Here is a 23,330-nt window from a genome sequence, read left to right as displayed (position 1 = left end):
TGACTTTTGCCACCAGAACAAATGTAAAGATACTAAGTCACAGAGCAGAATTCCTGCCTCCTTCCACAGACTCAAAGCTGACAATGAAATGGAAGCCATGGTGGCACTCTCTGGAAGACTCACCTGATTTTTAAAAAAATTTATCTTTATTGCTGAAAGTATTACAGATGTCCCCCTTTTCCCCTCCCCCCACATCTGCTCCTCCCCCCAGGCTTTTACCACACTACTGTCTGTGTCCATGGGTTATGCATATATGCATATAAGTTCTTTGATTAATCTCTCCCCACCTGCTCCCCCACCTCCGCCTTCCCTCTGAGATTCATCAGTCTGTTCCACGCTTCTATGTCTCTGGATCTATTTTGCTCATCAGTTTATTTTGTTCATTAGATTCTACATATGTGAGATCATGTAAAACTGAATCAGGAAGAATCAGAAAACCTGAATAGGCCAAAAACAACTGATGAAATCGAAGCAGTAATCAAAAAAATTCCAGCAAACAAAACCCCTGGTCTGGACAGCTTCACAGGGGAGCTTTACCACGCATTCTACTTATTACAGTAGTCCCTTTAACATTTCTTGCCATGCTGGTTTGGTGTTGATAAACTCCTTTAGCCTTTTTTGTCTGGGAAGCTCTTTATTTCACCATCTATTTTAAATGATAGCTTTGCTGGATAGAGCAGTCTTGGTTTCAGATCCTTGCTTTTCATTTGAACCGCGATCTCCTGGATCCTAGGTCAATGCTCAACCACTGAGCCATGCCCAACCGGGCCTTGGATATGAATTTGAAGAGACTCTCTGTTATGTTAGTGGAAGAGCATGTGTGTGAAAATAACACAAGATTAGTCAGAAGACCTGTCTTCTGGTTTTGGTTCAGCCTCTTTGTAGCAGAGGGTATTCTGGGCATGGACCTGAGCTCTGTGGACTGGAGGCGCTTCTCCTGTCTCTTCAGGAGTCTCACTGAGTTGCTGAGAATCATGAAATAAGGGCCTTATAGGTTGCCCAGCACTCTGAGAGCAGTGGTGTTTTACTAAGACAGGTGGAGAGACATATGAGAGATTCCAGGATGACGGTGGATTAAGTAGAAGCAACACTGACACTCTTCCAGGACCAAACTGGAATTACAACTAAAATATAGAAAAAACATCCTGAATAATCAACTGAAGACGAGCTGGAGAGAACACTTATAAGCAAAGATGTAAAGTGGAGACTGCATAGAGACTGGTAGGAAGTACGGAGGTGTGAGAGGGCTGGCTGGGCTCCCACAGGCAGCAGCTGAAGTTCTGGAGGGATATCTCAGCTGTGGGGGTTCCCACTGAAAACTCTAGGGTCTAAACCCCAAGCTGGGCTCCTCAGCCTAGAACTGAGGAAGGTACCCACATAACATCTGCCTGTGAAAAGCAGCAGGGGTTCTGCCTGCCAGGGAGACATGGCTGGAAATGCAGGCACCCTCTTAAAGGGCCAGTGCACAAAATTTTGTGTGCAGCCACTCACCTTGGGCTCCGGCAGAGGGAGGGCAGAGTGGACTAGAACTGTGTGAGGAAAAGCCAGGGCTGCTGACTCTGGGGATAGAGCTCGGAGGGCATCCATCTGGATTCCTATGCCAAGTCATTCCCCCATTCTGCAGAGGACATATTTCTGAGGCAGACCTTTACCATCCAGGCAATTTTTGCCTGGTGGGGAAGCAATTGCCTCACCCTGTTCAAAAACCGCTCGCTCCACCCCGTGGAGTTTACTCCTTGCTGTGGTCTACAGCCTGAGGCTCATTAAGAGACGAATAGTCAGCCTGCAGGCAGAGCCTGACCTCTTTGAGTCTTTGCCTGATCTGCTTCTGCACTCAGGGCTCGGAAAAGTAGACCTTGGTGCGGATCTTGGTCTTTTCCAAACACACCCAGCCCCAGCAGAGGGAGCCACAAGCTGTGGATCGCTGACAACTCCAAACAGGATACCCAAGGCCAGTCACAAACAGCACCTGACATTGGCCTGCTCCAGAGACCCTCCAAAAAGACTGGGAGTCCTAGCACATCTACCTAATACATAGAAACAAACCCAAACAGGTAACCAAAATGGGGAGACAAAAAAACAAGGCCCAAGTGAAACTAAGAGAATTCTTCAGGAGAATAGCTAAATGAAATGGAGATAGGCAATCTGTCAGATATAGAGTTCAGAATAATGATTGTAAGGATGCTCAACAGCATGAGAAAAGATAGGGAAATTATGAAGGAAATTAAGAATAACCTAGCAGAAATAAAGAATACATTGAAGGGATAAACAGATTAGTGGAAGCTGAGGATCGGATAAGTGAATTAGGAGACAGGGTAGAAAAAAGCAATCAGAGATCCAAAACGAAGAAGAAAACAGGAGGACAGTTTAAGGGAGCTATGAGACAATAGGAAACACAACAATATTTGCATCATAGGTGTACGAGAATGTGAAGAAGGCGAGCAAGGGATAGAGAACCTGTTTGAAGAAATAATGGCAGAGCCCGGCCGGGCGTGGCTCAGCGGTTGAGCATCGACCTGGGATCCAGGTGATCGGAGTTTGATTCCCGGTCGGGGCACATGCCCGGGTTGCGGGCTCAATCAGTGACTCTCTCATCATTGATGTTTCTCTCTCTCCCTCTCCTTTCCTCTCTCTGAAATTAATAAAGATATATTCAAAAAACAAAAAACAAAAACCTAAATCTTAAAAAAAAAAAAAAAAAGAAGAAGAAGAAGAAACAATGGCAGAAACTTCCCTAACCTAGTGAAGGAAAAAGTCACACAAGTTTAGGAGGCACAGAGTCCCAAGCAAGAAGAACCCAAAGAAGCCCACACCCAGAAACATAATTAAAGCGCCAAAAATTCAAGACAGAGACAGAATCTTTTTTTTTTTTTTTTTAAATATATCTTTTTTGATTTCAGAGAGAGGAAAGGAGAGGGAGAGAGGTAGAAACATCAATGATGAGAGAGTCATTGATCGAGCCCGCAACCTGGGCATGTGCCCTGACCGGGAATCGAACCCTGATCGCCTGGATCCCAGGTCGACACTCAGCCACTGAGCCATGCCCAACTGGGCAGAGACAGAATCTTAAAGGCAGCAAGAGAAAAGCAACTTGTTACCTACAAAGGAGCTACCATAAGGCTGTCAACTGACTTCTCATCAGAAACTCTACAGGCCAGAAGGGAATGGCATGAAGTTCTGGAGGGATATCTCAGCTGTGGGGGTTTCACAGGCAGATGTTATGTGGGTACCTTCCTCAGTTCTAGGCTGAGGAGCCCAGCTTGGGGTTTAGACCCTAGAGTTTTCAGTGGGAACCCCCACAGCTGAGATATCCCTCCAGAACTTCAGCTGCTGCCTGTGGGAGCCCAGCCAGCCCTCTCACACCTCCGTACTTCCTACCAGTCTCTATGCAGTCTCCACTTTACATCTTTGCTTATAAGTGTTCTCTCCAGCTCGTCTTCAGTTGATTATTCAGGATGTTTTTTCTATATTTTAGTTGTAATTCCAGTTTGGTCCTGGAAGAGTGTCAGTGTTGCTTCTACTTAATCCACCGTCATCCTGGAATCTCTCATATGTCTCTCCACCTGTCTTAGTAAAACACCACTGCTCTCAGAGTGCTGGGCAACCTATAAGGCCCTTATTTCATGATTCTCAGCAACTCAGTGAGACTCCTGAAGAGACAGGAGAAGCGCCTCCAGTCCACAGAGCTCAGGTCCATGCCCAGAATACCCTCTGCTACAAAGAGGCTGAACCAAAACCAGAAGACAGGTCTTCTGACTAATCTTGTGTTATTTTCACACACATGCTCTTCCACTAACATAACAGAGAGTCTCTTCAAATTCATATCCAAGGCCCGGTTGGGCATGGCTCAGTGGTTGAGCATTGACCTAGGATCCAGGAGATCGCGGTTCAATTTCCGGTCACGGCACATGCCCGGGTTGCAGGCTCGATCCCCAGGTCGGGGGTGTGTAGGAGGCGGCCGATCAATGACTCTCTCATCATTGATGTTTTTCTCTCTCTCTCCCTCTCCCTTCCTCTCTCTGAAATCAATAACGATATATTTTTTTTAAAAAAACTCATATCCAAGTCTCCACTCATATGTTCTTTAGCTTACAAGGTTACTAAGAACAGAGATCCCATGTCTGTCTGTTATGACATTCAGATACTAGACTTAATTGTTAATATACCTACTACTTTTAGAAATACCGTTGCTAATAATTAAATAATAGCTGGCTTGTAAACCATGAACATTAACAAGACCACCTGTTTCTCCACCAGTTGACCAAGAAAAGCCCTATGAACAGTACTGATACTTAATGGATATTATATATTTATAGCACTATCCTTGTATAAGGTTCTTGATCAAGACAATGTTAAGTCCTACCCTATTTAAATCAAGAGAAAATAAACAGTATCATCATCATTAGGGGGGGGGATTTACATTGCTAAAAGGTTAATAAAATTACTTATTTAAAAAATAACAAAATTCCTTAAATAGTAGCTCTTGATGATTTTTACTTTTCTACTTTGTTTTAAACTCAGGGTTTCTACTGCACTTTTGAAATCCCACTGGTCTAGAACTGTAGTTACAATATTAATGTAATATATATCTCAGGTATGAAGCACTGGTTAATGTTAAAAGGGCATGGTTACCACCATAAATCTACAGCAAGAGAACAAGAACTTTTTAAATTGAAAAGTAAAGAACATTAACTTTAAAGGTAAGGGCACAAGGTTAAAACAAAAATAGCTCAGCTGGAGTAATCATGAAAACACTTTGGTATTGTTTACGAAGTGCTAAAGTGAGTTGAATCTTTAAACAAAAAGGTATATACACAATAACTACCTAAAGTTTCTAGATAATCACTTTTCTTTTTTTCTTGACCCAAGAGAATCAGGCTCTAACTGGTGATCTCTACCTGTGGGAAAATGAGGATGGCAGCAAGAGGAAGGTATTCTCAGGGACAGAAAAAGAGTATTTTTAAACAACAGCTCCTGCCTGATGGAAAAATGATTTTCCTCAGAAACCTACAAGGTCAATGTCATTCTAACAGAAACAAGGTCACTCACCAGAAAGAGGAAAGAAAAGTAATATGCTTCCTCTTCCCACATTTTTAAAATTATTATTATTTTAATCTTTACCCAAGGATATTTTTTCCATTGCTTCTCAGAGAGAGTGGAAGGGAGGGAGGGAGGAAAGGGGGGGGGGAGAGAGAGCGATGTGAAAGACACATCGATTGCTTGCCTCCCGCACGCCCCGCAACTGGGGCCAGGAATTACTCCGACAACTGAGGTACATGCCCTTGGCCGGAATCAAACCCAGGACATTCAGTCCAGAGGCTGATGCTCTAACCACTGAGCCAAACCGGCTAGCCCCCCCCCCCCCCCCGCCTTTTTCCCCACTGTAAGTTAAAAATAATTTGTCTAATAGAGCCAAGGCAAAGGAAATAGTTTTTTTTTTCATAAGGAAAATTTGGGAACTCCCTAAATAAAGAACTTGTTGAAATAAACTTTTTCTATGTTTAAAAAAAGAAGAAAAATGGAAAAAGAATAACATTTGATACATTTTATGTAAGACAAATTCGGACAAAAGAAATGCTCAACTTCTCAAATGACCTACCCATACAAAGATTCAGATTGATGGATTTGAGTATAAATAATAAGGCATATAAAAGTCGTGATTTACTTTACTAGGGTCCAATAAATAAGAATTTTTAAAGTTATTTAAAGAATTCTTTTGGCAAGGGTAAAAACAAAGCCCAAATCTCTAAAAGACATCCTAAATTTAATATGCCCCAAACTAAGCTCTAACCTTTGTCTACAAAACTTGCTCTTTGGCCTTCTCAGTGTGGTGATACCATTACTCAGTTGCTTCAGCCAAAATCTTTGAAGGCCAGCATGACTCACATCCCACATCCAATAGACTAATGAAGCCTTTAAAGTCTACATTCAAAATGCATCCAGAATCCACCTCTTCCCACCACTTTCATCTGAGTCACTATCACCTCTTCCCTGACCTCCCTGCTTCAGCCCTTGCCACCTACAGTCTATTCACAAGCCAGCAACCAGGAATCCTTTTAAAGTCAGATCAAATCCCTCCTCTGCTTAAATCTCTTGTAGAGAGTGAAGCCCTGTAGAAGCACCCCACCTTCCCTTACCTCTCAGATTCACTCCAGCCCTGTCCCCCTTCCTTACCTGGGGTCCAGCCACTCTGGGGCCTCCTTGCTGGCCCTCCAATGGCCAGGCACATTCCCACCCTAGTGTCTTTGTACTCAGTTTCCTCTACTTGAATGACTCCTCTCCCAGATATACTCAAGATGATTCCATCGCCCGGCCGGGCGTGGCTCAGCAGTTGAGCGTCCACCTAGGATCCAGGCAATCGGGGTTTGATTCCCGGTCAGGGCACATGCCTGGGTTGCGGGCTCGATCCCCAGTCGGGGGCATGCAGAAGGAAGCCGATCAATGACTCTCTCATCATTGATGTTTCTCTCTCTCTCCCTCTCCTTTCTTCTCTGAAATCAATAAAGATATATTAAAAAAAAAAAATGATTTCCTCTTTGTTTCAGCTAAACTGTCACCTTGCCTTTGATGACAACATAGAACAAAATATTTAAGAGTGCAACCTACAACCTTCCCAACACTCCCCATCTCTCTTACTCTCTGTCACCCCTGCTAAATGCAAGCTGCACAAGGACAGGGACTTGTCTGCTTTGCTCACTGATGTCCACAGGCTCCTAGAATAGTGCCTGGCACACAGTAGGTAATCATTCACTGAATGAACAGGAATTTTATTCTTCTGTGTGGTCTGTTCTTCTTCTCAAAGGCTTTCTGCACTCCCCTGCCAAACTGGCACCCACTGGCAAGCAAAGACCAGAGCAGAAACATTCCCTTCCGACTACCAACTGATACTTAACATTTCTGAGGCTGCAGAGCATAAGGCAGTGACAGTATAAATGGCATGATTTCAGATCACACTTGGTCCAGACGAATGCTTTCCCTCTATATATCCAGACAAAAACCAGTGGCATTTTAGAAGAAATAGCCCAGTTTTCAGGTGAACAGAATTCAAAACCAAAAGAATAAATATACATATAGAAAGAAATTTGCAATATAACTTTATAGGAGAAAATAAACTTATTCCATGTCTCTGAGAAGAGATATGTATATAATGTCATTTGAGAAATACTGGACCTATCCTACATTATATATAAATCAACCAGTGGAAATTAACTTATAAAACAGTTGTTAAAGTTTCCAAATCTATACTTTGATGCAGTCATCATCCCATTTCATTAAAATGTTTTAACTTGTGGTTAACTTCATCAATTTGAGGACAATTTTTATCCCCTCTGCAAAATACACTATAGAATTAGCCATAAAATACAGGGGTTAAGCCAACCAAATATCAATTCTGATCCAAGATACTGCAAACTAATCATGAAATTAACTTCACTAGCTTTGTCCAACAGAAAGAAGTAAAATGATGGGGGTGGGAGAGGGACAAAGTCCAAGCTTTGTGTTGTGAAAATCTGGCCAGGACACATGCGGAGTTTGGACACCAGCTGCACCCTTGGGGAGCTATGGAGGAGGGAGCAAGGAAGAAGCCTGAGAACTTGCGGAAGTGGGATGTAGAACAGTCAATGCAGCAAAATCAGGGCTGGATGGGAAAAGGCCAGCAAGGAAGGACTAATAGCACTAGGAGTCCTCTCGATCAGCAGTGACAGCCTGATTGTGAGAGGCCTTTGGAAACACTGACAGGTGCTTCAGAGCATCACATGGTACCAGGGCCCTGAGCAACAAACTGCTCTCTGGAGCCACTTGGAAAAGTCCTACTGAGCCTCCACAGACCTCCTCAACCCACTGGGGTAACTGAAAGCCTTTAAATGAAGGGCAAATTTACCACTGCTGTCAGAAGGCAGAGCTGGTTACTTGTGCAGGGGGATGACAGGAGGAAGGCTTGGGGGGGGGGGTAGTAATTTCCTGTTTTTTTAATCTGGGTGCTGCTTAAGAGTGTGTTGGTTCAATCTGAGAAAATCTGTTGAGCTAGACTCAAAGAGAAGGGTGATCAGAATGGGGCTGGTCACCAGAAAGACCAAGTGATTGGAGGGCTGGAACTTTCAGCCCCACCCACCAACCTCTGGGAAGGGGAAGAGGAGCTGCATATTGAGCTCTATAAAAACTCCTAAACAATGAGATTTGATGAGCTTCTGGGTGGTGAATGCTTCCACAAGCTGGAAGGGTGGTGCAGGCCAGTTCCATGGGACAGAAGCTCCAGTGCTCAGGACCATTCCAGACCCCACATTATGTGCCTCTTTTTCTGGCTGTTATCTATATGCTTTATAATAAACTGGCAAATGTAAGTAAATGTTCTGTATCCTGCTCTAGCAAATTAATTGAACCTCTGATCTACAGTCAGTCGGTGAGAAGCACAGGCAACAATGTGAATCTGAGATTAGCTTCTGAAGGAGGGGGGCACAGTCTTGTGCACTGCACCCTTAACCCTTGGGATCTGATGCTATCTCCAGTTTGATAGTGTCAGAATTGAGTTAAATTGTAGAATATCCAGTTGATGTCCAGAGAATCTGAGCATGGCTTGATGTGTGGCAAACCCACACACCTGGTGTCAGAAGTGAAGCAGTGTGATAGCAGAGCGGTATGAGAATGTAGGAGGGTATTTTCCCTTAGAAGTAGGCACTTAAATATTCAAAATGCTGAGCACTTGTAGACCATTTTAAATCAGTATTCTCAAAGAATGGCCCCTCCAGGATTTTGCAGGTGATCTGATTCTTCCTCAGAGTATTCATGCTTATTGTATTAAAATGACTACAAATCTGTTTTCTGGCATTAATTATTAGCTCATTTGTTTTTTTTTTTCTTTTAAAGCATCAGCCACAAGTAGACCATTTTCATTTGCCCCAAGCTTTGTAGATTCTCAAGCCAGGCAACTACTGAGTTCTTTGAAGGCTGTTGGGTCATCCCAGAAATGGCTATGACTCACTTATTCTCCTGACTTATGCCTATACTTCAGGGATATATTCCCCAGAACTAGCGCCTTAGGGCCTCAGAGCTAGTAGAAAACAAATGAAAGTACAAAAGAGCCTCAGAGACACCCATCCTAGACTGTCTACCAAACTCTCTTTCCTAGTTTCTAGTCTTTGAGACCAGTATCCTAGGGCAAGGGCCAGCAAACTTTCTCTGGAAACGGCCAACAGTGAATATGTTAGGCTTTGGGGGCCAGTCTCTTGCTACTACTCAACTCTGCCTGAAAGTGGATGATATGTAAACAAAGGAGGGTGGCTTCGCTCTAGTAAAACTTTAATCATGGCCCCTCAAATTTGAATTTCATATAATATTCACATGTGATGAAATAGTCTCCTTTGAATTTTTTTCAATGATTTTTAAAGACGTAAAAACTCTCCTTAGCCTATTTGGCCCCCAGGTTGCAGTTTGCCAACCCCTAGTTTACCGAGGGTATCTAAGCTAGAGCTGGTAAGTAAATCCTGGTTCAGTGCTTACTAACTATGTGTCCTGGCAAACTACATTCACTAGGCCTCTGCTGTGAAAACACAGAAAGATTAAATGAGGGACACAATAGACCTGTTGTCATTCCCCTTCTCTCTTGAAGCTGTTTATTTGAAAAGTATATTTGGGAGAAGAAATCTGTTTTATAAATGATGAAATCTGTCCAGTATATGTTCTTTGGACGCTATAATGCTAGAGGGAACTCACTGCCCTTTCAAGTACAATGCAACATATTAAACCATGTGAATTTTCCTTTTCCTTATCACCCACCATCCAACTACCCAGTTACCCAAGAAATACAAAGGACTGAGAGATAAAAGGATCAAGGCAAGGCCATCTGTCTCTCCTTCAATGTTAAAGGAATGTCTTTTGATTCACTCATTTGCATGAAAAGATGACACCGACTACTTTCCCTGCAGAATTTCAATATATTCAAACAATACTTGTTACCACTCACTGTGGAACTCTAATTTGACCACATAGCCAAATATTATCTTTCAACTACAAATATTCTGCAATCTAACAAATGCACAGTTAGCACTACTGTAATTTCTTGGATGCTGTCTGAGGGGGGAATTTTATATACATCAGTGGAAATAACTCATGCTGTTATTTATGCCCTTTTTCTTCAAAACGTACACTAACAATGTTTTTCCCCTTTTCAATTATTTTTAAAACTTTTAATGTGACAACAAAATAAATTTTTTAAAAATATTTTAAACAGAATGGGTAAATAGGAGAAGACTGAATTTTGAACCCACAAACCTGGTTCGAATTTAGTGTTCACTTACTAGCTAAACACCTCTCATCTATAAAAAGGAGAGGTCACGTCCCCCTCCCCCCAGCACCCAGGGGAGTACGCCAGCACCATTTCCTTCTCCCCAACAAGAGGACCCTACGAGACTTGCAACCAGGGGAGCAATGGGCAGTGGCAACTCGTCTTGGGCTTACCCCCTGAACCTGTCTCTGAGGTCCCTGAACCTGCCCCTTCTCTCTCTCTGACTTCTCAATGAGCTAAAGCAGCCCAGCCTAGGCTCTTGTGTTATTTTTATGTTTCACTGTCCTAAGTATATTTTTGCTGCAGCCAATAAATTCTTGCTTTCTTTTCTTAAAAAAAAAAAAAGGAGGGGATGGCTAGGAGATATAGTTTTTAAAAGGCTCAGTGGTTAGAGTGTTGGCCCCTAGGCTGAAGGGTCTCCGGTTCAATTCCGGTCAAGGGCATGTACCTCGGATGCAGGCTTGATCCCCAGCCCCAGTTGGGGCACTTGCGGGAAGCAACCAATAGATGTGTCTGTCACATCAATGTTTCTCCCTCTCTCTCTCTGAAAAGCAATGTAAAAAATATCCTCGGGTAGGATTAAAAAAAAAAAAGGTGATAATCCGTACCTACTTCAAGAGGTTGATGATACACAGAAAGTATTTTATAAACTCTACTGATTTAGATCATTGTAAAAATGCTACTTTAGCTTTAATTATAAACATCTGTTTCAAAAAATGTTCTAGTAAATATGTGATACTAAATTATAACTTATTTAATCACAACTCATATCATTCAGTAAAAACTTCTGAAGGCAGTTAAAAATTTTAAATGTATGTTATGCTCCCTGCTAAAAAATACGGTTATTATTATAAATCCAAATTTCTACAATGAAGGTGTAATTGAAAAGAAATTTAGCATTTAGGCCAGCCAGGCATGGCTCAGTAGTTGAGCATCAACCTAGGATACAGGAGATGGCAGTCAGGGCACATGCCCGGGTTGTGGGCTTGATCCCCAGGAGAGGGCATGCAGGAGACAGCCAATCAATGGCTCTGTAACCACTTATGTTTCTCTCTCTCTCTCTCCCTTCCTCTCTCTGAAATCAATAAAGACATATTTTAAAAAATAAGTAAAGCCTCACTTGAGATATCAAAGACTGATTCTGCTCTCCTCTCTTCTTTTGAATATATAAACTATGGTTAGGTGACAATATCATTCCCCTCTTTACTGTATCTGTCAGTTGTCAATTACAGCAACAACCAAAAAGAAAATTACATCTTAACAGACACTATTGTTTCAGAGGCTTCTAGGGGAAGAATAATGATTTACTTTAAAATTGTTGGATAATTCTTCACAATCATGTAAGACTAAAAGAAAGTTAGACCTAATCATTATTCAGAAAGCAGACTTCTGAAGAAAACAAAGAACTGAAATAAATTACCCTAGACAGAAGAGAAATAAAAGACTGGGTGATTCAGTGCTAGTACTGGCCTGGATGACTCCGTGTTTGCAGGAAGGAATGTGTAGTATCAGCCTCCTAATACATAAAATACCACTTGTATTATTTCATCTGCAGTGAGCAAAGAGAAGCAACCTGCCATCACACAGAAACATAAAGTACCCACACAGGTTACTTTCTGATAAACTCTTATCTGTCCAGTCCACTAGAAGCCAGACTTGGAATGGGAGAACAATGGACTCCGGCCTGGCTTTGCTCCACATCAGCCCCCTGACTTTGGGACTGGCCCTTCCCCCTTTGGAACCCAGTTTCACCACCAGTGAAGATGTGGAGGTTGGCTCAGAGGATTTCTAAGGGCCTGACCACCATGAAGAATTCACAAATGTGGGATATTTTAATTCAGTTTTTATACTGAATATGTCCTCAGAAGGAGCAGCTCCATTTTAATGCGGATGAAAACTGTCTGTATACAGAACCTTAGGACTGAGACCCACCCCATCTTATAACTGGCCTACAACAGATCACCAAGTCTGCCTCCAAAAGGCCTTTGGCTTTGATTTTATCTCTAAACCAATGAGTCTCCGGCAATATCTAGAGACAGTTTTGGTTGTCACAACTGAGGGAGAAGTGCCTTGTGCTCCTGACATCTAGAGAGTAGAGGTCAGAAGTGTTGCTAAACATCCTACAATGCACAACACAGAATTATCCAGCCCAAAACAACAGTAGTGCAGAGTTTGAGAAATTCTGCTGTAAACCAAGGAAGGCTTCTTGTCCTGAGGGCCATGACACCAACATCAAAGACAACAAGAACCCCTGCAAATACATCCAATTTTTTTTAATATAAGAAAAGCACTACAGCTTTTGTTCGTTAATCCTTACCAGAGGGTATTTTCCCCACTGATTTTTTTTAGAGAGAGTGGAAGGGAGGCAGGGGGTGAGAGAGAGAGGGAGAGAGAGAAACATAGATGTGAGAGAGACACATTGATTGGTTGCCTTCCACACATGCCCTGACCAGGGCCAAAGATCAAACCTGCAATCCAGGTATGTGCCCTTGACCAGGAATCAAACCCGAGACTCTTCAAAGTGCCAACGCTCTAATCACTGAGCCACACTGGCCAGGGTGAAAAGCACTATAGCTTTTATCAAAGTCTAAGTCTGAGTACACACCCACGAAAAAAATTTTAAAATCACTGTATATACAGTACTATCCCATCTGAGATTTTTATGGTCATATTCATACCCGGGCATACCATACAGCAATAAAAAAGATCAAACTACAGCCCGGCCGGAGTAGCTCAGTGGTTGAGCATCAACCTATGATTCAGGAGATGGAGGTTGGATTCCGGGTCAGGGCACATGCCTGGGTTGCGGGCTCAATCCCCAGTAGGGGGAGGACAGGAGGCAGCCGATCAATGAATCTCTCATCACTGATGTTTCTACCCTTCTCTCTCCCTCTCCCTTCCTCTCTCTGAAATCAATAAAGACATATTTTTAAAAAGAAACAGGAAAGATCAAATTACAGCTACATGGAAGAACAGGAACAAATTTCATAGACATAACGGTGAGCTAAAGCAGACAGATACAAAAAAAGGACATACTACATGATTCCACTTCTATGGATTTTAGGAACAGAAAAATACTAACCTGTGCTGCTAGAAATCAGAACACTGGTTATTCTGGGAGAGGAGAAGATTCATTGGGAGAGAGTACAACAGAATTTTCTGGATGCTATGGATTGAAATGCGTCCCTCAAAAATTCATGTGTTGAAGCCCTAACCCCCAAGGTGATGGTATTTGGATTGGAGAAGGGGCCTTTGGGAGGTAATTAGGTTTAGATGAGGTCATGAAGATGGGGCCCTCATGATTGGATTAGTGACCTAGTAAGAAGAAACACCAGAGAGCTTGCTTCCTCTCCCCTCCATGCCCACCCCACAGAGCTTTCCCCAGGAAAGAGATATGAGCACAGTGAGATGTTGGCCTTCTACAAGCCAGGAAGAAGGCCCCAACCATGCTGACACCCTGATCTCGGACTTCCAGCCTCCAGAACTGTGAGAATACAAACTTCCATTGTTTAAGCCAAACTTCAGTTGTTTAATAAACAAACTTCTGTTGTTTATTTTGTTATGACAGCCCAAGCCAACACACTGGGGTATTGGAAATGTTCTACATCCCAGTATGGGCGGTGGTCACATGAGTGAGTAAATATTTAAAAATTCACTGGCCCGGCCCAGCGTGGCTCAGCAGTTGAGCATCGACCTAGAATCCAGGCGATCGGGGTTCGATTCCTGGTCAGGGCACATGCCCGGGTTATGGGCTCGATCCCCAGTCGGGGGTGTGCAGGAGGCAGCCGATCAATGACTCTCTCATCATTGATGTTTCTATCTCTTTCCCTCTCCCTTGCTCTCACTGAAAGCAATAAAGATATATTAAAAATAAAATAAAATAAAAATTCACTGAACTATACACTTACTATCTGTTTGAAGATAGTTTTTAGAAGAAATATCAAGAAATGTAACATTAGTATAGCAAGAAACTTAACTTAGCATTACATCAGGAGAGTAAAGCTAAGAGTTGGGAGATTTCTACTTCTCATTTTATATCCTGCCAGTCTGATTTCTTTTCTCTAAGTATATGTGATCTTTTCTAATTCTTAATAACTTGTTAATTTTTAAATCACTCTAAACTCCCTGCTCCCTAGTGTTTCACCCCTGCCCCTGAATCCTCCAAGACAATGACTGTCAAATCCATACCCTTACCCTGTTCCATGCACTCATAGTGCAACCTGGAGTTTGCTACTCTCCCCAACCCCTCCACCTCTGTCCCCCAGCTTCTCCCTCTCTGGTCCTAACTCATCCATCTCCTTGGCACCTGTGCATGACCTGGGGTTGTTTATTTACAGGTATTCTCCACTCCTCAGCCTCAGATACAAAACAGATGCAGATACACTTTTGCTTTCCAAACTACTGCTACTCTCTTAACAAAAACTCAAAAAACCAAATACTATACAGAAAACATGGTACCCCTCACTCTCCAAATCTGCTATCCAAACTCTCATTACCTAAACAGATTTAGATAGCAAATAATACTTGTACTTTTGCAGTGTCTTCTGTTACTTTTTTCCTGGCTTTACTGCGATACAATCGATAAACACATGTTCAGTCTGAGTTCCCTATCAACCATCTCAGTGGAGATATTAAGTAGGCAGCTGGATATAGGCTGAAAGGCCCAGGCTGGAGACATAAACATGAGATGTTAGCCTAATATGTAGGTTATTTAAAACTGAGCCTCGATGAGATCACCATGAATGAAAATGTCCCAAACACAAATGCACAAAGAATATAGGTGAAAGAAAAGTGTGACGCCCAAGGACACCCTCTCACGCTTTCCAGATGGAATACAAAAGGTGATCCTTGCATGCGGAAAGCCATTTCGGTTAAACGCACACCTCCTCATCACACCTGACAGAGGAGAAAACCAGCGAATGTCCAAACTTTGAGCAAGGAACCCTGTGGTCGGCCCTGTAATTCTGAAAGAGACCCCATCAACTTAGGTACTGCCTTGAAGAGGACGGGGAGCTGTGAGCCCAGAGAAGGTTCGAGCCACCTCCAGGTTCTAATCAGTAGCATCTCCCGGGATGGGGAGAAGCATTCCCCTGGATACGGTAGAGGAGACAGGCCAAGGGCCCGGAGAGGGTCGCAGGGTCGTCACCCTCGCCCCAAAGACCCCTCCCCTCCGAGGGCCACCCCTCCAGACCCGGTGCACTCCCGAGGGGCGAGCGAGCTGCGGCGGGGAGGCGGCGCGGGCCCCGCAGGTGGGCTCGCGGGGCCGGGGCGGGGGCGTGGCGCGCCGGGCGGACCCTACGGGGGGGGAAGCGGGGAGGCCGAGAGGCTGGAGGGCACCGCTCGGTATTTGGAAAGACGGCAGACAGAAGGCACGGCGCTCCCGGGGACTCAGCCCGGCGCTCGGATGGGGGCGGTTCGCCAGGGCGCTGTGCCGCCGGCGTCAGTCAGACAAGCGCGACTGCCACGAGGCGAACGGGAAGTGTGAGCAGCATGACTCCGAGCGTGGGGACCCAGCTGCGCCCAGCCTCGGGGCCCCAGGCTCAAGGCCAAAACCCAGGGTCCGCAGGACGCGGCCCGAGACGGCCTTACCTGGCACGGGAGCCGTCTCCGCCGCTCAGGTTCCGGCTACAGAACGCGGCCGCCGCTTCTCGCGCCGCTCGCCCGCGCTTCCTGATTGGCCCAGGCCGGAGCTCCCAGAAGCCCCCGCGCGGCGCGCCGCGAATTGAACTTTATGGAGACCCTCGCAGGAGGACACGGACAGGGCGGGGCCGGGGGCGGGGCCGGGGCGGGGCCTTTGGCTGCGCCGTCACTCCCTGCAGGCCTGCGGCCACCGCCCTCGTCCCTCCCACGTGGTTGGAGGCGGCTCTGCTCCGAGAAAGCGATTCCACAGCCGCCTAAGCGGATTTCTTACCCTTGATTGAGCGCCATCCTAAGGGCAGGCGCTCAGCGGGGCGCTGAGAGCACAGAGGTCACTACGGCAGAAAAGATCCCTGTCCTCCTAGAGTTCGCAGCCAGGTGAGGGAAAGAAAACATGCACAACAGCCTCTAGTTTGTGAGGAGGGCTGTGCGGGCAAAAGCAGGGTGATGGGAGAGAGGCCTTCGTGGCCAGGGCAGGCCTCGGAGGAGGTGCCGTCTGAGCTGAGGCATGAGTAGTAAGAAAGGGTCGGCCTTGCAAAATCTCGGCTGCAGAACATTCCGAGCAGAGGGCACAGGAGTGCAGGCTCCACGGGGAAACGAGTTTAGTGTCTGAGGAACAGAAAGAAGAGGCGTAGGGCCGACAGAGGATTAGCAAGGACAGGTGGGGTGAGACTCGCACCCGGCCGGGGCCAGCCTTTTCAGGTCCTTCAGGCCACGGTAAGAAAGTTGAAGTTATTCTTCATGCAAGTGGAAGCCACTGGAGGGCTTGAGGCAGAGGTGTGACATGAGCTGACTTACCTCTAAAAGACCCCTCCAGCCCCCTGGGTGGAGAATGGACCGAGAGAAGCTCGGAGACTACTGCCTTGTCCGGCACATAAGGCTAGTGGGACCAGGACTGCCGTGGTGTCCACTCATACAACGTACATCAGTGCCCAGTCCTTATGATCAGTGAGGAAGCAAGCACATGAACAGATTTTCAATTTAAGTGCATGACAGAGGTTGCTAAGGGAGTTGAACCCAGTCGTGGGTTGGAAGTCGGGGAGGCCCTCCCAGGGGAAGTGACACCTTAACTGAGCCAAAAGGACAGGTAGGCAGAGAGAGATGGGAGGATTTTCTTGGTCTAGGAAATGGAGTAAGCAGAGGTGGAGAGGAGAGAAAATACTCTCCTCACCCTCAGCACACCTTTCCTCCCCTCTGACGAACTCTACCCAGGTTCTCCTGAGCCCTCTTCTCTTCTAAGCCTCAACCTTGGCCTATATATACTTGAAAAAAACACTAATGGCTCAGGTGATCCAATCCCCTCTTAAAGTGTTGGCCGGAGGAAACTCAAGGCTGCCCAAAGAATTTACTGTTTGTTCTAGCCAACACCGCCTTCTCACTTTCTTGTGATTTTTCACTTTCCTGACTCTACTGAACTCACTGCCAGTGTTCACCCCCCCACACACACACTCTCTCATTCTCTTTTTGAAATGTCCAGTCACCTCTGTACAAATCAAAGTTGAATTTAGTTCATACTGGGCTTTTCTCCCTATTGCAATAGTATATTGATTAAAATAAGCCCTTACTACTTTAACTAGTATCTGGTTTTGTTTATATTAACACTTCATACCAGCCTATTGTGATTTCTCTATAAATGATTGGTGGTGACTGACAATATGCGTGAGCATGGCCTTCATCCTAAAACTAATAAATATTTATTTAGATCCTGCTGTGGTCAGACAATATCCAAAATATAATAGCATCTTACATCTGAATAGTGTTTTATGCTTTTATGTTTTTCCTTTACGTAAAGAATTTTAGTGGCAAATATTCATAAAACATTGCCAAATGAAAAACCAGGGCATTTACCTTTTAAAGCAGAACACTTCCATATTGTAAAAACCAGCGATTCCACTCCTAGATACTTGCCCCAAAGAAACTCTTACACATGTACACCAGGAGATATGACCAAGAATCTTCAGAGCAGCGCAGTTCATAACAGCAAAACAAAACAAAACAATAAATAAGCCAAATGTCCATTAACAAAAAAAAGATAAATAAATTGTGGGTATTATCACAATAAAATATTACACAGAATTGAAAAGTAAATGAACTAATAGCCATAAAAACAACATGGATGAATCTTGGAAACAATGTTAAATGGAAAAAGCAAGTACTGAAAGACTTACTTTCCAGTATAGTATGAACTCAAAATTTCTAATTAACTTAAAAAGCAAGTAAAACCAAACAATCTATTGTTTAGGCATGGAATGATGTGTAGAGAATTTAAGATTGTAATTATCTCTAGGGATAGGAAGGGATAGGAGGCCCACCTGGGAAGATGTAAAGCATTGAATATGTTCTAGTTCTTGGGTTGGGTAGTTGGCTCATAGGTGTTGATTATATTATTATTCATTATTATATATTACATATAAATTATTTTATATGTGTAAAATAATAGTTTTATTTACTGATTTGAGAGAGAGAGAAAGAGAGAGATTTGTTGTTTCAATTATTTATGCATCATTGATTGACTCTTGTATGTGCCCTGACCAGGGATGGAACCTGCAACCTTGGTGTATCTGGACCATGTTCCCACCAACTGAGCTACCTGGCCAGGGCCATAAAATAATATTTTTAGATAATAAAAAATGCCCAAGAAGAGGAAAAAGCAGAACAATATAACTATAATTTCATCTATGTTAAAAATACACATTAGAACCCTGGCTGGTGTGGCTCAGTTGATTGGGCATCGGCCCACACACCGAAGAGTCTTGGGTTTGATTCCTGGTCCAGGGCATGTACCTGGGTCGATCCTTGGCTCTGGTCGGGGCACCTGCGGGAGGTAACTAATCCATGTGTCTTTCTCACATCCAAGTTTCTCTCTCTTTCTCCCTCCCTCCCTTCCACTCTCTCTAAAAACCAATGGAGCCCGGCTGGGCGTGGCTCAGCGGTTGAGCGTCGACCTAGGATCCAGGCGATCGGGGTTCGATTCCTGGTCCGGGCACATGCCTGGGTTGTGGGCTCGATCAATGACTCTCTCATCACTGATGTTTCTATCTCTCTCTCTCCCTCTCCCTTCCTCTCTCTGAAAATCAATAAAAAAAAGAAAGATATATTTAAAAACCAATGGAAAAAAATATATCCTCGGGTAAGAATTAACAAAAAAATAAAAAAATAAAAAATAAAGATAGTCTCTCCAACCAGGATCTGTGAAAGAGTAGACTAAATAAGTAACGAAATGCACAAAGACCACAGCCATCATGAACCTAGCACTCGCCCTGTGCAATACCCCATTCTAAAGTCTACAAGATTTTTCTCATTGAACCCTCGTAATGACCCTTTGAAAGAGGTGCTATTGACAGTCCCATTTTACAGATGCAGAAAATGAGGCTTGAGTGGTTACCTGCCTTACTCAAAACTGCACGGTGAGCCTAGCTTAGAACAAGGATTCAGACCTGACTCCAGACCCCAGACTCTATATTAATTCCTTACACTGTCTCTTCCGTAGTAGTAATAAAAATAATGCCCCCCACACACTGCACAGGGCGCTACATGTAAAGGTGACAAGGGTGATGAAGACGTAGAGGCAGTGGAGTTCTCATACATTACTAGAGAGGACATGAATTTATACAACCACTCTGGAAAACTAGCAATTTCTAAAAAAAGTTAAATACATTTACCCTATGACCCAGCCATTCTACTCCTATGTGTTTACCCAAGAGAAATTGAAACATTTACACAAAAACCCTTGTACAAAAATGCTCATGGTGGCTGGATTCAGAATAACCCGAAACTGTTAAAAGCTCAGGTGTCCATCAACAGGAGAATGAATAAACTGTGGTCTTTCTGTACGATGGGCTTCCACTGAGCAATGAAAGGGAACAAACTATGGATTCCTGTATCAGTATGAATGGATCTTGAAAATCACTGTGTCAACAGATTGACATAAAAGCATACATACTATGTGATTCTATCTATATCAAGTTCAAGAACAGGCAAAGCTAATCTATGGTGATAGAGGTGAGAAAAATTGTTCCTTGGAAGTATTGACTGGGAAGAGGCACTGGGAACTTGTCCGGGCTCCAGAAATACCTTACATCTTGACCCGAGTGGCAAAGCATATGTAAAAATCTACTGAGATGTACACTTAAGATCTGTGCACTTTACCAGATGAAATTATCCCTCAAAACAAAACCAAAACACCAGTAAACTTTAAATTTTAAAAAAGTGATTCACATCTAGTGTTACACTTGAACCTCAAGATAACCAGGGATAAGCACATATCATCACATATCATCACATATCCTGTGGGGAAACTGTACTTAGGGAGGTTTAAATGACTTACCCAGGGTGACACGAAAGTGGTGGCAGACCAGGGCCTGCGTGAGAGTTTTCTGATATTGAGACCAGTGTTCTCTAGCCCAAGAAAGCCCCAGAGATGAACTTAGAAGCCTTCGTGAACCATAATAAGAACTATTCAGTGAAATGGACTTGACCACCAACTTTCGGAATTGGGCCTGGGATGAATCGCATGTTCTCATTAATCAGTAGCAGTTAACTATCAGATGACATTGAGAAGATGGTAGGATTTTTTTAAACATCTGGTTGTTTAATTTGTTATTAAACATACTGACTATTGAGTGGGGAAAAAAACATCCTACACATCTCTCCATTGCTGCTGTTTAAAAACAGCTTTGCCAACATCTATCAACTTTGTTTATGTCAAATTGTGCAATTTGTCAGTGATGCTGAATCTGCCAAAAGAAAAGTGAATTTGATTGACAAGTCCCTAGGGTTTCCTCTCTCTTCCTTTTCAATGTTCCAGATGTTTTAAAAAAAATTTTTTAAGTTGGAAGGCTCATCTGCTAGTGAAAAGTGTATCAAAGGAGCTTGGGGGGAAGGGGAGGAATATGGCTTCAGTTTCTGTAGAAATGTTGCCTTCAAGAGACCCCATTTCTTGATTGGTTCAAATCACCCTCCGTTTTCAATTGCAACCTTTCAATGGAGCCATCTGTTTCGAGGCCCATCTGTCAGGGGCTCTGTTGTGGTTGATTATTAAATGTATTTGCAGCTGGAGATTCAAGAGGGGGGGAAAATGAAAACCCAAACTTAAATGACAAAAGAAAAGTGTCCCCAAGAGTGAAAACAGAAACAGGCTTTTAGTTATTCCCACTCTTAGAAATCAGAGGACTTAACCCTTCTCTGAAAACCCAGGAGAAGATTATCAGCAAACAAGTATAGCAACGAATGGTGGACGTGGGTGGCTTTGGGGCTTTCCACCATTCATTCTCCCTTTTTTGGTGACTGCCCAAGAACACCCCAGTTTACACTGGGGGGATTACCTCTTTCACATTGTGGATACTCTTGTAGGGATAATAATAATCTACCACGAAGCGTTGTTCTAAGGATTAAATTAGTTAATACATGTTAACTGCTTTAGAGCAGTCTTACATACAGTAGGCACTCAGTAAGTGTTAACTGTTTTTATTTGTGGCGAGGCTGGTTGCCACAATACTCTAGAATTGAGTAGAGGCGTCTCTGACCCACCAGAACAAAGCTGCCAGCTGCTCCCCACCCCACCCCCGGGCACCCCAGGACATTGCAATTGTCCTTTCACCAGATGGAAGGCCTGAGGGTAGAGGCCTGGAGTGTTCCGCTTTAGGTCCACCAGGGGGCGCTCAGTCAGTGTTAGTTGAAAAAAATCCAGCATGACCCACTCGACAGGGGGTTTGCCCCCAAATTATCAACTGTGCTGGAAGGCAGAGCCTGAATTTTTCAAATAAAACTGGCACCCCCAGCACTGAGTCCAAATTGGGTTAACAGTGGCATGGCATAGCAGGGCAGTGCCAGCTCCTCCATGTGGCCCTGTCTTGGTGGTGAGTGGCTCTGTAACATTACTGGACATTGGAAGCATCTCCTGAAACTGTCAAATGGCCAAACCTTATCTTGCCTTGGTTTATTTCACCAGCCAGCAACATTTAAGGAGGACCCATTGCAATCTATTTTGGCAAAGAGGGGTCTTTGCTCCCTGCCTTCCAAGGCTGCAGTGCCAACTCTGGCTTCTTTACTGAACATCTACTATGTGCCGGGCACTATCCTGGGCACCGGGACTGGCCCACAGTGACATGCTCAGTAAGCAGCAGAGACAGGGCTTGTTCCCAGGCTTTCGGATGCCACATCTGATACTTACCCCAGAACCATCAACGATTAAATCTTGTTTTTATTAAAGCCGTCGTAGTAATCATGGTTCATTTATCGGCACTGAGTCTCCCATGTGGTTTGTTCTGAAATCCAGGGCAATTACTCTACAACTGCCCTTCACTGTTCTCATTTCTTCCTTGACTGAATGCACCCTTAAGGTAACAAGCAGAGGAAATGAAGAAGTATAAGTCAGATCTCACCTGAGCCTATAAAACCAAGATGTGAGATTATTATATTGCTTCCTGGGCTAAGTAAAAATGATTGAACACTTTTTACCATAACTATAAAACATCTTTTATAGTAACTACATAATGGCTTATAAGTAGTCTCCTTCAAATAATGTCCCTATTTCCAAAGAGAAAGACCTTTAATTTGCAAGTTTGCCTTGTCTGGCTCATTTCTTATGTATACACCTTACCATTTAATGTCTGCAGTAAGCAAGACTTTTTTCCATTAAAAAGTCCCTGCCCTCCTGGAATGTACATTCTGTTAGGGGAGACATACAAAGTGTCAAATACAAATGTCGGGGGTTAGGTAATGACAGGTGGTCAGGAAGAAAATAAAGCTGGGAAGGGGGTTGGGGTGAGTTTCCAAAGACTTGAAGGAGATGAGGAAGGGAGCCACTGACAGCATCCAAGGCACAGGGAATGGAAGGTGCAAAGGCCCTGAGGCAGAACATTCTTGATGGTCCTGAGGAACAGGACTAGACAAATGTAGCTGGTGGGAGCAAGTGATATAGGGCCTCATGAGCCAATGTAAGGAATTTGCCTTTTACTCCAAGAGAAATGATAAGCCTTTGGAGGATTTGAATCACATGTTCTACCAGGATGCGTCTGGGTACTGTGTAGAGAACAGACCAAAGTTCTGGCTACACTCACTTGAATTATCTTAAAGCTCCTGGAAACATCCTCATTATTGCTATTAAATATTATACACATTGCCTGGCTGGGCGTGGCTCAGCGGTTGAGCATCGACCTAGGATCCAGGCGATCCGGGTTCGACTCCCAGTCAGGGCACATGCCCATGTTGCGGGCTCCATTCCCAGTCGGGGGCGTGTAGGAGGCAGCCAATCAGTGACTCTCTCATCGTTGATATTTCTATCTCTCTCTCCCCCTCTCCTTTCTTCTCTCTGAAATCAATAAAGATATATTAAATATTATACACATTATTAACAGTTGCAGGGCTTGGTTTCTGCCCAAAATTGAGCTCTGAATAACTATTATATCTGGGC

At 43.9% G+C, this 23,330-nt stretch overlaps 1 protein-coding gene across 1 annotated transcript in view; it reads right to left on the bottom strand.

Annotated features, from left to right (window-relative positions):
- Nucleotides 1-15,951, bottom strand: part of NUP93 (nucleoporin 93) — a 96,117-nt gene extending 80,166 nt beyond the window's left edge. The window contains exon 1 of the mRNA XM_087827165.1: nt 15,869-15,951. The gene's annotated coding sequence lies outside the window, so the exon portion shown is untranslated. The remainder of the gene's footprint in view (nt 1-15,868) is intronic.
- Nucleotides 15,952-23,330: the final 7,379 nt, after the last annotated feature.

Source organism: Miniopterus natalensis, chromosome 18 (genome assembly GCF_054644295.1).
Source record: "Miniopterus natalensis isolate mMinNat1 chromosome 18, mMinNat1.hap1, whole genome shotgun sequence".
Lineage (NCBI taxonomy): Eukaryota > Metazoa > Chordata > Mammalia > Chiroptera > Miniopteridae > Miniopterus > Miniopterus natalensis.
This window is presented reverse-complemented; position numbering and strand designations above follow the sequence as displayed.